We start from the raw sequence: 14,915 nt of genomic DNA on the forward strand, positions 1-14,915 counted from the left end.
CCTGTTAATGGACATAATAGAATCTTCATTTTGAGAGGCTATCCTTGTTTGTCAAAGATGATATGAATCTTTCTTGATCTAGCAACGGGGTAAGGCTGTAGGTGTTCAACCAATTTTGGATTTGTCTGCTTCCACTGCAATGTTGGCGTTGTAGGACCCTAACTTTTTCAGGGATTCTGTTTAGGAGTACTTCAGCCCCCCAAGAGATGGGCAATCCACATTTATGATTCACACACACTATCAAATCTTTATGGACAATGTAGAGCCTACAATGAAAATGTATTTTTGTAGGTACTTGCTTTGGTGCTGATTTCACATATCACATCATGTTGATACAGTTTTGCTCATTCTCTTGATTCAAGATCTATGGGTCTCCAATGACCGTAACTGTGTGCTACTGCAGTAATCTGATCAAATGTGGTAGAAACACTGACCAATCTCTGGATTATTTCAAAACTAACAGTGAATGACCGCCTCACATTCCTTAAATATACACATAATTTATCTGACTTTGACTGTTTTACTGTTTGGAGATTCTTTCATGACCCTTCTAAGACCAACATGCACATGCTTCTACTGGAACTTTTGTAATTGTGGTTAAAAAAAACAAAACAAAACAAATGAAAAAAAAACCCTGTTCTTGAGACAATTTCCAGTACTGCTCCATAGAAAATGCACACTTTTATGTCATTTACAGAATTTATTCATAGCCATGATTACCTAAATTTTCCTTGCTTTAACACAAACTGTAGCCATTCCTAAAAAAAAAAGAACACATAGACACGCATTTAATTACACACATGCGGATGCACACACACACACACACACATGCACACACACACACACACACACACACACACACTAACAAAACATTTTAGTTTACCTATACAGATCAGTCAAATTTGAACTCACTGTGAACTATACAATATTTGTGGCACGTGGAAGAACAGCATTGTTAGGACCATGGTTAATTTTTAGACTGAAAGTGGTGCTTTTTCCCCCCAAATTCGCACAAAACACAGCGAGATTGGAGAAGAACTGTCCGGGGCAAAATTTTTACATGATGATCTACTACAGCTGAGTTGAAACGGCAGGTTGAATATGAACAATATGTACACAAGATGGACATACGACCATTACTTTCAATCCGTCAGAGATAAAGACAGGAAAAATATCATTGTTAAGTGCACTTTGTGCAATACCTAAAAAGCTGTGGACGTATACTGGCATTTTCCGCAGTGGATACACTAGCTTTTGGAAGCCTTGTCAGCAAGATCCCTGTTGCAACTAGCAATAATGACAAGGCAAGCAAAGGGTAAATTTCACTGTACAATTGCTATTGAATGAATGAATGGATGAATGAATGCTTTATTTCGAACATGTGATTATACAAAACAACAAAAACAAAAAAACAAAATAAAAGAACAAACGAAAAATGAAAACCGTTGAAACAACATTGCTTAACATGTTCGAAAAGGAGTAGGAGGACTCCTACTCCTATCCTGTTTTTTTTTTTTAATCACATACTCATAACATGAATGTGCCCAAAATAAGGAACAAATAAAATAAATAAACAAGTAGATAGACAATATATGAAAACTCTAATAGTTGTCACACACTTCTTCTTCCTTATACCTTGCGAATACTATGTGTTTGTACCGCTGTTGGAACTTGCTCATGCTTGGACATTGCTTCAGCTCCCCCGTCAGTCTGTTCCACAGTTTCACTCCACAAATTGAAATACAGAATGTTTTTAATGTTGTACCAGCACAGAGATGTTTAAAATTCAGATCCCCCCAGATTATATCCCCCTTCTCTTTGAAAAAACAGTCTGTGAATATTTGTTGCTTTATACATGATTTGTGTTGTTTGAAAATGAACCAGATCAGTAAGTTTCAATGTTTCTGATTTTAAGAATAGATGATTTGTATGTTCTCTGTAAACAGTGTTATGAATTATCCTTATGGCTCTTTTTTGCAGTATAGACACTTGTTGTAATGTACATTTATAAGTATTGTCCCAGATCTCTGCACAGTAGCTTAAATATGGTAATATTAGTGAATTGTAGCGAATGAAGAGTGATTTGTGGTCCAGAAAGTGTTTTGCTTTACTTAGTACTGAGATGATCCGTGTTACTGTATATGTAGCCAAATGTGTGTGTCAAGCTAATGTTTAGAACCAGTACCATAGATCAACCAATCAAACTTCAGCGTCGATCACGCGCGTGCGTGCACGAACACACCCAGTCGATGGGAGTTCAATGCACTCGATCGACATATCAGTCCATGGCTCCCCGTGCCCCCCGAGACTGTCCGCTTTCGTTTCACCTCTGCAGTGAACAAAACGAGGAGAATGTCACCGCATTACGGTTCCCGTTCCAACCGAAGAATGGACGGATACAAAAACCGGACTGTTTATTGGTTTCGCTGGCTACTGTGTGATGACGACGAAGGTCGACTATGACTGGAGACACCTCCAGCCTCATTTTCTTCCCAGTGTCTCATGCCACCCTATGAAGGAGTGGCCGCTTTGCCACACATGCTGAACGTTATGCGCACGTTTGAGTACTGAGACGAGTGTCGCCCAAAGCCTGCGGATAATTCTGAAGAAAATGCATCCATGGCCCAGACGTTGCTGAGCCAGCAATACAGCCGGGTAGCAAGGTAAGACGACGCATGGCATGCCCCCACTGGAATAATGCTATGACATTGCAGATTGACTGATAAAAAGTAAGATGTAAATTGTTTGGCCTCCCGAATGTATTAGGATTAGGGCGCTGCAGGTGCACCGGTGAAGATCCAAAATAATAACCATTATTTGTAATCCTCACTGCAAGTTTTTTTTTCTTAGTACAGTTGCCTTTTTGTTCTATTATGACCTCAAGATTACAGCAGAACCTTGAACTTTCAGGCAATAGTTTTGTTATAATAACATCGTTTCCAAAATCTTGTCAACATTATTTTGCAATAAAACTAAAAAGCAAAAGCTAAACACCGAGTCAGCATACAGTTTATTGTTTTTTTGTTTTGTTTTTTTAGCTTGCAGTGGTGTACGCCACAAACTACAACACAATACTGTTTTAAGAAGAAATAGGCATTTGAAGCAGAATGTATTTGTTGAGGTCGTCTTTTCTTGTACAACTGTCACAGCTTTCATACCTTTATTTATGCTTTATTTGGAATGTTAAACACATATCAGATTCACACACACACACACACACACACGCACACACACACACACACACATCAAATAAGCAAACATTACAAACGTACATGAATAGAGATGTCAAATACCTTCAACTTGAATTTACAGCACATACACAGTCATGATGAAGGACAAATTTTTCTTTCTGTGATGTTGAATATAGAACACTCTGTCATTTATCTCTCAGTGGTATGGCGTTCTAATATATTTCTTGCTTTCCTACTGAAACATGAGCCAGGTAGAGCAGACTTTGTTCTTCCTGCGTCCTCCCAACAATCTCCTCTTTCAAAGTCATTTAGATCCTTTTGTCATATCAGTCCAAGATCACCTGAGCCTGCTCAGCAACTTTGCAAACACTATGGTATGTAGTCAGAAAAATAAAAAAATATAGGCTGTGCAGAGCATCCTTTGTTTGGAGTGTCGAAAATACATACCAGTACTGTGCTGTGTCATAATCTATCATTGACATTGATGATTTTACTTGAAGAATAGGACATCACTGACAGTCACAGTTGTGTGTCCCTTTGGGTCAATGAAATGTCACTGGAACATTATTACAACAGCTTTGGCACTTTCCGAAAGAGTAATGTGAAATATGAATATGAAATAATAAGTTTGATAGTTAACTCCATCTCTAACCTTAAAATTCATCTTATCTCTGCTTATAGAAGTTTATAGCATTTGTTTTGATGTTATTTCAAAGACGTATGATTGTAATTTGAAAGACTGTGTTGACTTTCTTACTGTAATTACCTGTCAAGATTACTTGTAGGACACTTTAATGTATTTGTTTGCCTCCCCGTTATTTACCGAGTCTTCACACAATATGGAAAACTGGATGAGTTTTACTTGATGCAAATGATTTAGTTTTTTTCTCTGCAGGCACTGTTGATGCCTTCTGATACCCATTAACCAGTAAATATTTAACCAAAAGATAGACCAGGGACCAGAGGCGTCAGTAGATTTTATGAAGTGGGGGTTGCTCAGCCCTCAGGATCAGGATAATGTACAGATGTGAAAAAATGCAGTACATGAGTACATTTTACAAGCATCCCAGAAAAACTGATGATACTGTGTAAAAGTTTTAATATCAGATTATAAACGTAGTGTTATTTCATTTTGTTTTTAAAACATAAAGAGTAAATGCGTTTTTAGCATTAATGACTAAAAAAGGAAAACCCCCAAATAATACATGTACAAATATTATGCAAAACTGTATCCAGTGTGATGCACAGTGACGTGCTGTCACAAAGTGAGCCACATTCATCATTTCCCGTTAAAAAAACAAAACATTGTACCAACGGGACTTAATGTTGAATCCAAAACCATATTAAAGGTGCAATCATCAGCTCCTGTTGAGTGGAAGCATCAAAGAATTACAGATATTTTTAAGGGAATTTGAGTCGAAAGACATTTATCAGTGACAGCACAATGACTGTTTACTCCAACACACTTTTGAATCTGCAGGGATTCAATTTTAATGTATTTGACAAAATGTTTGAAGAAAAATATCCTCAATGTTATACATCAGTAACAAAAGTATTATAAAAGTTGTGACATGCTAATTTGGTTTTCTATCATGGCTTGCTACGCTTTCTAGTAATTACTTTCCTCAATACAATTGTAATGTATTGTAAAAGTAATGCAAGTTTTAAACCAGAAAACCACTTCATGAATCAGTCACAAGGTATGGTGCTTCAGAATGGTTCAAAGGTTTTTGTTTAAGTTACTGAACCACACACCCAACCAAACTTCGCTTTGCAGCTGCAAGCATTACTTGACAGACATTTTTTTCCCGTCACTACAAAATACATAAATAAAGGCGAGAAATAAACAAAAACAACAACACTTCTTGTTTTTTGATTTCTCCTAGCAGGACACAGTGCCCTGTCAATGGTAATCCATTTCCAATCCCATGTGAATGTTATCACCTGTACCCCATAAAATGATACAGAAAGCACATTTGTTTTACTACCATGGACATAATTTTTATTTAAAAAAAACAAAAAAAAAAACAAAAAAAACAAATGTGCACTTGCATTTGCCGTTTTTGAAGAATTTTGAAAGCTGCCTTGTAAGATCCAAAAAGAGCAGCTATATCATTCAGGGGGGCTACATACCCCCTAAACTAGGTGTAACAACACCATTGCCAAAAGCCGAGCAAAACTTATCACAGAGCCGCTAGTGCAGGAGTAGGCAACTCCGGTCTTAGAGAGCCGCTATTCTGCATGTATTTGTTGTCTTCCTTCAATGACACACCTGATGACCAGGCTTCTATAGAGCTCTAACAGTCACAACAAAAAAATAACAAAAGCAACAATAATTATTTGACAGGACATTAATACACAATTTCCTTTAATGAATGATAAATTAAACTTGAAAAGTGTTAAATTAAAATTAAACAAATGATATTTTTCTGAATCAAATATGCCAATGCTGTTCCTAAAATCTGAAAAATCATTGAAAAAGACACAGTGTTTATTTTCATGGCGATTGATTTAGTTTCAGTCAGATTGTCGCCGCTGTGTTTTGAAGTTTACCCCGCTAGGCCTGTGACAAATAACATGACTGTGTAGCGTTTTGGACCTTGAGCGGTGTCTATGTGTGCCATTTGCTTTTTCCTGCAGTCGTCTCTCTTTGATCGTTCCTGTGGGTTGGTGATGGCAACCTCAAAAGAAAGACGCAGGAATCGTATCCTGCTGGACGAGGGCAATAGAGAAGGGAGCGGTGTCCCCAGTCCTGGTGACACACTCCCCTGGAACTTATCCAAACATCAATGGGCCACACGCTCCAAGTCAGCCTCGGGAGAAGTTTTGGATCCAGCCGAGAGGGCGGTAATCCGCATCGCAGGTAGACCCACTTTATAAACAATGCTGTTATTCGAGCCACATGGTTCCCGCAATTATTCACATGCCAGAAATGTTGCAGGTGATTTTAGTTACAATTGTGATCAATATTTTAAAGTAACATCACGATTTAACTTAAGTCCTATTATTTTGGTTTATTTGACTTTGATAATCATTTAGTTTCTAGTTCTTCTTACAAGTTATGCTTAAAGGTGTGTTTTCAATATTTCGAGTTCTATTGCTGTGCCAACACACATTTCTTGAAAATAAAAGTACAGCAGTAAAATAAGCTAAACCAAGCTAAGTGATAAGGGAGAGTCTTCATGGATTAAAGCTGTGCAAAAATGCAGTGCAGATGTATGAATGCAGCAGAACGAAAATGCAAGAGTCCAAAAATACAAGAATTTCCCAAGACAAATATAAGGTACTTTTGTACAAAAAAAGAAAATAATGCAACAATAGCAACAATTGCTCAATGAGCAGGGCCGAAGAGCCATGTCCATATGGTAGTTTTAAGTAGTTGAGTTTTGGTAGTTGAATGAATGATTTTTTACATCATAACACAGCAAGTGCAATAAGACTGTATCAAGTTGTAGCCTTTCTTGCACTGTTCAGACAATAGGCTCGGGTCATGTCCAAACCAGCTGAGGTGTAGCTTGAAAACACATTACTTATGCATGTTAAGGGGTAGAAGGGCCATATTACGTTTAGCAGTTTACAGCTGTTAGATACACTCGCATCGTTCATGGCAGGCGAGGATGCAAAAACAAACGAGGCAAAATAAATTGAAAATATAAGTGCCGTGTACAAAGCAAAACACAAACATGAACCAGCACCACCACCATTGTGTAAGGGATGCCATCCAGAGGCAGCTGATAGGTACTAACTGGCCAAGCAGAGTGTGACTTTGGCAGTCGCCGACGCAAAAACTCGGGTGTGGGAGGAGTTTGGTGAGGCTGTGGAAAACGACTTCCGGACAGGTTAGATGAAATTCTGGTCCATCATCCGGTGGCTCAGGAGGGGGAAGCAGTGTACCATCAAAATTGTGCATGTTGGAGATAGGGCGCTGCTGACTTCAACCCAGGACGTTGTGAACTGGTGAGCAGAATATTTAGAAGACCTCCTCAATCCTGTAGAGTCTGGAAACTGCGAGGTGGGATCTCCCATCTCCGGGGCTAAAGTCACTGAGGTCGTCAAAAAATTGCTTGGTGGCAAGGCCCTGCTCTGGATGTTGTTGGTGTGTTTTGAGGTGTTCCGGGCATGTCCCACCAAAAGGAGGCTTCAGGGACATTCCAGGACATGCTGGAGAGACGATGTCTCTCAGTTGGCCTGGTAATGCCTGGGGATCCTCCCGTAGGAGCTGGACGAAATGGCTGGGGAGAGTGAAGTCTGGGCTTCCCCGCTGAGGCTGCCGCCCCCGCTACCTGACATTATTAGGTGACATGTTATGGACAAATATTAGGGCTGGGTATACAAATATCAACACAAAACAAATATCTTTATAATGTTTGTATACAAATAGTTGAGTTTATGGACTGCCTGCCAACCGATCAAGTGCTACATTTGAACGAACACGTAGAACTTTCAGTTTTCGTTGATTACGGATGCAAAGTACGGTCAGAAGTGTTAGTGTTTGTTTTGTTTTGTTTTTTTTGATGGAAAATTTGTATGAGGAGCAATGCAACATGGAAGCCCCATCTCCCGGTCATCTGCATTTGGACTGAATTACATTTCTTTTTGCGGTGGCTGTGTGATTGATGAACAGCGGTGATGTAATGAACCTTATTGTGTTTTAACATTATCATAATTTTGAGTTTGTTGCATGGCTGGTCGTGTCATTGTACAACTGCGAACTAGCAAGCTGATAGCTATTTATTGCTACCGAACAAATTTCCAATAGCCACATATAGCATTATAATTTTGACTTGAGCATTGAAAGCTCTTTACTTTACTGATACCAGGAGCAGAACCAGAACAGTGTCATTTGGAAATCCCTGCTTGTTTTTGAGCTCAAACAAGCAAGCAAAAAACAAGGTTCATGTTTATCCTTGATTTTTTTATTTTATTTATTTTTTTAAATCTGGGTGGCCTTCATTTTTATTTAATTTTTTGTCTTGGAGAAAACTGCACTCATCTGTTTGTTTTTGTAGCTTTTGCCATGAAAGCATTTATATGTTCAAATTGACTGCCATCTTTGCAACAAGTGGGGAAAGTATGTCTATATGCTATTGCAGTTTTTTGCTTTTATCACTTTACATAGACATATCCCATGTGTATATTTTTTTTGACTAATTTTAAAGAATGTTGCTGCCAGTTTTTAGACAATATGTCTTTGATGTAGTCTGTTTTGGAATGTGGTGTTTTCCTGCCAGACTGAAAGGAAGTTTGCACAACTTGTACACCTACAGCAGCCTTCATGCATATCCTGTGCTGCTCTTCCTCTGATCTTCCATCACCTCTTGTCCTTTTTTAAATTTAAATATTCTATTCTTAACTTTCATTTTCACAATGCAGTACATTGCTGTTTTACATAGTGCTATCAAGAGACTCAAAAAGAGAAACTAATTAAGATGTTATTAATTGATACAATTAATGTCATTTTAATTAAAAAAAATCTGATAAAACCTCAACCAGTAGTATTTTTTTAATTTAGATTTTTTTCATTAAATTTTTTTATTGTGACAAAGTGACGTACAACAACAAAAAGGGCTTCAGTCATTTATTTTCTTTACATATTATCACAGATGTAGTTGTAACATTTTGCCTTCTACTTTATTTGAGACTAGTGCTGGCGATAATCTTTGATTTCGACCATCAGGAACGCTTGGTGCTTTTTTTTTCTTTTGACAATTGCTATCGATTTATTCATCCATTTATTTATCCATCCATTTTTTTTAATCTGTTTATCTTCACACGGGTCGTAGGCTTGCTGGTGCTTATCCCAGCTGACTTCAGGCAGTAGGCCTGGTTGCAGTAGGCCTGGTCTCCCGACCCCGAGCTTGTGGATTTGATCCTTGGCTCTAGTCACCATGTTGAAGTGTCATTGAGCAAGATACTGAACCCTCAGATGCTCCCGATTTTGCTTCATCAGTCAGTGAAAGAAGAGTCAGTGTTAAGTTCTTTGAGTGACTTGGTGGTGAAAAGGAGTTTTATAGTTCAAATTGCCCATTACACATACATGGTTATATGTTTGATTGCAAATCTATGTGTTGTTTGTTGCTTGAAGTGCCCCTGGCATTTCTGTGTATGCCAGACAAATCGGAAGTCTTTCACCCTATGAGACAATAAGCACTGTTTTATAAGATTGACATTTTAGCACAAAGTAACTCTATTTCTCATTTTTTAGATTGGGGATCTGAATCCAGAATAAAAGGATATTTATGAATGAAATTACATTGCTATCTCTCATATGGGGACACATTCTTCTGTCCATGATTTTCACTAATCAGTACAAGCTGACTTTTCCTCATTTGTCTAGAAATGAAGAAGAGAATATCTTGGCATTTTCCAGAACAGATCATGCTGTGTTGAACCAACTGTATTTTTTACTGCAGTAAACTATTTGACCCATAGGTGGCACTTTGTCAAAGGGGTTCGTTGGCTCAACGTGTTTTTCCTAAAGACCATCACATCCTCTGGAAAAAGTGTCTCATTTTCCACACTTCAAATATCATTGACCACACAGAGAGCCCATTGTGCCGCTGGTGTTACAGTGCATTAAGACAAAATGATTTATACTCAGTTGCATAGTCGAGCAGACAGAATGTCTTTATTTCATCTGGTCTTTACAACCATGACATTTCCACTTTCCCCTTTATTTCAATCATTCTTCGTCTGAGGCACACATTGAAAAACAGGCAGTAATGATGACATACTCTGTGGAGTTGGGATGTGGGGTGTGGTCATATCCAAGTGAAATACATAAAATAGAGAAAAAACATGCTATCAGTAATAATGAGGAATTCTATCAGTTTGCTTGTTGCTTTCCTACATGACTTGAGTAAATTGTTGTTTTGTTTTTGTTTTTGTTTTGTTTTTTACTAAGACTGAGCAATGTTGTAGTTTTAACAATTATGAAATATCTAGTACATCTAGTGAGGTTGATGTGCCACTTCTGCTATACAGATTGGATAGTGCTGCCTGCAGCTCAGGATGCCACATGCGTGTTTGTCAGTCATTTTGAAGCCCAATCGCTGTGTTTGAAAAAAAAAAAAAGACTTATTGTCCACAGTCTACAATAAACGTGCCTATATGGCACAGTTTTGACTGAACCTAACTATTTTGTTTCAAAGATAAAATATTGATTTTATCTTTTATCAGCTTTTGATAGGCTGGGTAGTGCCTTTATTTATTATTTTTTACTTTTTCTGCTTGTCAGCAGAGGATGTAGTGCAGGGATGTTTTGTGTACTGTATTTGTGTAAATGCAGGTGCATGGGCTACATGAATAAGCACACGCAAGAACAGTGTCTTTGAAAACCAGAAATTGTGTCTTTATGTTTGCAACATTTTTATCTCTTGCACAATGAAGGGAAAGGAGTGATTTGCTCTGTGAGTCTCAATGAGAAAAAGCTAATTATATCAGTTAGTGGTTTGTGCTCAAAATATTAGCACACTTTGAAATTTTAATTATTTTAATGAATGTTGATTCCCTCTCTTGAAAAACACCTTAGAGGAAACACTTGACTGCTATATTGCACCATGCAGTTCTAATGTATGAATCCTGTATATACATATTAAAAATTGGTATGAAAATAGTTTAGTAAATGCTACTTACTTATAATATACAAATGAATAACATCATAAATTAAAACTACAGTATATAAAGGATTTATTTATCTTTGACGTGACGAGCTTGTTATGGCCATATTTCCCGGTGAAGGTAGCCTTTTCTTAGCCTTCTTCATATTTCTTGATTATCTCAAGCTTCGTTTCCATATAAATCCTCTTCTTACTTCTCTCTTTAACATCACTAGCAATCTTGGGACCCATGGCTAACCAATTAAAGTTTGAATTAAGCACTACAATGCACAATAAATATGCAATAAATTGAAAGCACTCTCAAACAAGATCAAGTGTTTAGGCAGCCATCTTTGTGACCCTGTGCGACGACCAATAGCAGACCAGCATCTTAGCAACCCGTTATGCCAACCAATAGTAGACCAGTATCTTAAGGAATCGTGACGTCGACCAATAGCGGACCAGCATTGTAGTGATGTAAGCAGTGACGCATGTAGTGTCGAATGAACACATTGCCCCTAGTAGACACCGTGCACACTGACTGCCATGTTTGAGAAGCAAAAGTTTTTTTTTTTATGTTGTATGGCGAAAAAAATGACGTGAAGAAGGGACAAAAAAAAACATAGCGGTCCACATCATATCGTGAAAAAAACATAAGGCAGGGACGTTGTAAACTGGATTGTATTGTTAATCAGTCTGCCACCTGGTGGCAGCTTTGTCGCATGAGAATAATAATAAGAAAATAAGCTTCTTCTTACATTCGTGTTACCTTCAAATTTGCAATGCATGTGACACATAATTATACAATATTAAAAAAGTGAAGCAATAAATTCTAAAAGGAAAGAAAGAAAGAAAGAAAGAAAGAAAGAAAGAAAGAAAGAAAGAAAGAAAGAAAGAAAGAAAGAAAGAAAAACAACTGGGGCCGATTGATTTTTTTTTGCATAATATAGTAGTAGCACATGCTCTACAATCCTCACTTTTCATTTGAAATTACTCTATCTTGTACACGAATAGTGACTTACTAAAACAATACTAACACTGCTGCTTTATTTAAAAAAAAAAAAAAAACTCTTTCCTTGCCACGGACAAGAGTTGTCATGTAAAAAACATATGTTTTTTTTTTTTTTTTCTGTTTCCTTCTAATGAATGGATGGCACTCGGCCAGGCACTCCTCATTATTAAGCCAAATGAGCTCAGTAGTGATTAATTGTGATAACTTGATGGCTCTCCAGTTTTAGTCGAGCTGATGCGTTCAGCCTGACTAACTCCCTCTGGAAGGGTAAATGGAACGAGGGCGGTGGGTGCAAGTCGAACGTTTATTACCTTGATGTTTTTGCGATCACACGTGAAAGTAATAGTTATTTGACGTTGGTAGGAGTAGTTATTTGACATTGGTAGCAGTAGTTATTTGACGTTGGCAGCAGTAGTTATTTGACATTGGTAGCAGTAGTTATTTGACGTTGGTAGCAGGTCGCAAACCGGCAATCCACCCCGGTCCCGACATTGATCGAATCAGTGGACCGCTTGCAGCTGGACATTGACATGCTTAAATAGAGCCCCGCCCACCCCACATGCATAAACCTGAAATCAAGTGTAGGCAATCACAACTCATACCGTGAGCCCCATCTGAGTAAATAGTCTCGGGTGAAGCAAATGATCACATAAACAAAATAAATTGAGGTTCATTCAGCGGAAAGTTCTACAATGGCAGTGTTGCTAAGAAAGTAGGTGCCAAGAGAGCAAGGTGCCTTGCTGGGACAAGAGGAAGAACTGGAGCCGTGCAGTTCGGCAAGGGGGAACGGGGCGAGAGAAGTGAAAAACATGCGATCAGTTTAAATCAGGTCACAATCAGGCAAAGTATGTGTTGTGATAGACCAAATGATAAATACAAAAAAGACTGAGTGGATTCTGAGGAAATTGACAGATGTGAGGGTCTATATCAAGGGTGGGCAATCTGGTCGATGGAAGCACAGCTCTCAAGCACTCCTACAAGACAAGTCATTGGCTCCCGGCGCAACCATCGACCAATAAGGGCAGGAGTTGTAATCTACTCCCACCCCAACTCCCATGGTCGTGGCGGGAGCTGTGCTCATGAAACAGCAAGCAAGAGAGCGGTGACCACAAATGGAAGCGTTGTAAATCTGTTACTTACATCTCTTTTGTAATATATTGAAATCCATCCATCCATTATCTAGATATCCATTATTTAGAGCTGCTTATCCTCACAAGGGTTGCAGGCCTTGTACAACTGTAATTTTTGAAATTCCAATTTATAGGGCGGTGTCCGGAGAGAACATGCAAACTTGGAGAAAACTTGCAAACTCCACACAGGAAGGCCGGAGCCTGCTGGATTTGAACTCGGGTCCTTTAACTGTGAAGTGGACATGCTAACCTCTCTTCCACTGAACCGCCCTATAAATTGGAATTTCAAGTGTTTGGTCAGCTACAAGCTTCACTCTAATTAGACTTCCCGGCACTTCTGATATAACCGCGGTTCTATGTAAGACTACAGCCAAATGAATGCAAATGGGAGGGACAACAGTACAGTTACTCAAGATTCAAGAGTTTTATTGTCATATGCATAGTAATACCACACAATAAAATTCTTATTCTGTTAACTTACCAGAGCAGACTGCATTCTATAATCGAGCAAATAATAAGGTGGGCAATAAAACAGAAACAAAAAAACAGTAATGGAACAATAAGGGCAGTAATAGTGAACCACTAATAAATGAATAAACTTACATTCTGAGCATATTATGGAGTAGGTTGAATGAAAAGACTGTATACATATGAGGAAGAGTGCAAAATATTATGTACTGTATATAACAGCTTTCCTGCACTGTGCAGGTTTTTAAGGTGCACAAGCAGGCACAAGCCTGCGGTAAAATGACTGGTGATGAGTCAGATTAGTGCATGAGGGATTTGTTCAGGATTCGCATGGCCTGTGAGTAGAAGCTGTTTGCCAGCCTGGCAGTCCTGGCCTTCAGGCTCCTGTAGAGTCTGCCTAACAAGTTGTCCAAACAAGTTGTGTTGTGGGCGAGTATTGTCCCTGATAGGTTGTGTGTCTCCACAGAACTCTGGTGTGGTAAATGTCCTGCAGTGAGGGGAAGACTTCTCCAAACACTGCTCCAAAAATGCTCTGCGAGGTTTTGATCACACGCTTGAGAGCCTTCCTGTCTTGTGCTGTACAGTTGCCGTACCTGACTGTGATGGAGGTGGAGAGGACACTCTGGATTGTACATCTGTAGAAGTTGTTGAGAATCTTTGCTGGCATGTCAAATTTCTTCAATCTCCTCAGAAATTACAGAAGAAAAAAAAATGTGCTGTGGAATCAACAATGACTGAAGTTAAAAACGAAACCATCCAACAATTAAAAAAAAGAAAAATAAAGAAATTGCCAAATCTACAATAAGCATTCATTTTCATATTTCCCGGTACATGAATTTCTTGCATAATGTCTTTCACTTTGCGTCTTACATCTTTCATTTTTATTACTTTTATCCCATCTTCAAGTGTTAAGATTGGTTTAAGTTTGACTCGTCTGCGACCTCTGCGCGGCTCCACGCGTCAAAATGATGTTATTTGGTCAACCGCGCCTCTCCGCGAAAAGTCCATATTTTTCAAGCCTACCTTCCAGAATTTCTTTACGAGCGGACAACATGCCGGATGAACTATTGTTTATGAAAGTTCACCATTACAAACACTGGTATAAATACCATGATCTAAATACCGTAAACAACTCCTGGTGAGCACCACGTTGGGGAGGGAAGACGAGGATGTTTAGATCGTTTGAATCGACTAGGATTCTCTACCTCTGTTATAGAGCAGTGTTGTTTGTATGCTGTAGATTTCATTTACTGCCACCTATAGTATGGGAGAATATTCTCTGACTGTGGGGGAAAGCCGCTCTGAGTGTAAAATGCTGCAAAACATGTGCCAGCGAGCCAAGTATAAACCAAACTAAACTTTTGCTGCAGGATTGTTTGCACTGTTATAAATTTCAATGCAACGCAAATGCAGAAAAAATGATATTGCAACAGGGATTTTTCCTTTAATAGGGAAATAAAAAAGAGGGAAAGGGTTCGATGCATGAATCTTTTCACGTTAATATTTGTTTCCTATG

General features: G+C 38.5%; 1 long non-coding RNA gene across 1 annotated transcript; it reads left to right on the forward strand.

Annotated features, from left to right (window-relative positions):
* Window positions 1-2,293: 2,293 nt before the first annotated feature.
* LOC148425769 (uncharacterized) lies at window positions 2,294-14,150 on the forward strand. The gene is made up of 3 exons (XR_015865071.1): window positions 2,294-2,663; window positions 5,832-6,054; window positions 13,866-14,150. It is a non-coding gene; the product is annotated as an uncharacterized LOC148425769 (long non-coding RNA).
* The last annotated feature ends 765 nt before the right edge of the window (window positions 14,151-14,915 follow it).

Source organism: Hippichthys cyanospilos, chromosome 3 (assembly GCF_059441005.1).
Source record: "Hippichthys cyanospilos isolate Australia breed blue-spotted pipefish chromosome 3, RoL_Hcya_1.0, whole genome shotgun sequence".
Classification (NCBI taxonomy): Eukaryota; Metazoa; Chordata; class Actinopteri; order Syngnathiformes; family Syngnathidae; genus Hippichthys; species Hippichthys cyanospilos.